We start from the raw sequence: 1,110 nt of genomic DNA on the forward strand, positions 1-1,110 counted from the left end.
GATAACCTCTGTCTTCTGCATTCCTTCCGCGCTCTCTCCCCCCTCCAGTTCACACTTCTTCTCCTTGTTCTCTCTCTTCCCTTTAATGTTTACCTCCTCCTTCTTATCAGCTGCTATTTTTACTATCTCCTCCTCCTCCTCCTCTTCCTCTTCCCAGCCCTCCTCTCATCTTCCCCCCCCCCCCCCCCCCTCCTTTTTTTAAAATCTGCACAACAAAAGCAACTCGGCCTTAACTGTTGCAAATTCTCTTCATGTCTCAGCAAGCAAAGAACAAGGATTAAAAGTGTCTAACATCAAACTTAACATTTCTCTCCTCTCTGGAATTAACATTTTATGTCTTTGATCTGAAAAAAAAATACCCCAGGTGTTTTCGCCTATAACACCTTCTTGTACACCAGCAAGTAGAGACAGAGATTGGATTACTGGCAGCCCAAATTGTTTTCCCTCCTTTTTATACGTTTGGTGTTGTGAAGCCATAAGCTTGTTTGTTTATTAATGTAGGATCAGCCTTTTTTTTTTAAATGTTTTTGATTGGCTCCTTTTGTGCCGTAATGAGCAACTTGAGCTAAAATCCGTCCATTAGCAGTTGATATATTTATACTGTCACAAGCCTCGACGTTTATGTGTCAGAGGTTTTCAGTGGCTCGCCTCAATCACCAAGCTGATGAAAAGAACATTGACAAGTGGCGAATTATTTCCCACAACGCAATGTATTACAAACACTGCCTGAAATATAGCATCTGTGAGTTTAAAAAGTGCCTTTTTTCCCCCTAAGATTGGGAAACTATATATTTTTGTACCTAATCTTTGAAGTGCCAATTTTCTGTCTCCCTTTTATCTCGCCAAAAGCTTTTTTTTTTTTTTTTAAGCACAAAAAACTAAATGCCCATGTTTTTTTTGTTTTGTTTTGTACATACTCTTTTTTTTAAAAAAAGAAACTGGGAAAGTTTGATCAAGAGTTGGAAACTTGGTCGCAGACATTTCCCACCATTAAACTGTGGTTTAATGGGTCCTGTTTTCAATTTGATCAACTGAAAACGTTTGATTGGACCACAGTATGCAGCCAATGTCTGTTTGCATACTGCTGCCATCTCTGGCCGAGGTTCTCAG

The sequence above is a fragment of the Morone saxatilis genome, unplaced genomic scaffold (genome assembly GCF_004916995.1).
Source record: "Morone saxatilis isolate NCDOM2014 unplaced genomic scaffold, NCSU_SB_2.0 Contig3, whole genome shotgun sequence".
NCBI classification, from domain to species: Eukaryota; Metazoa; Chordata; class Actinopteri; family Moronidae; genus Morone; species Morone saxatilis.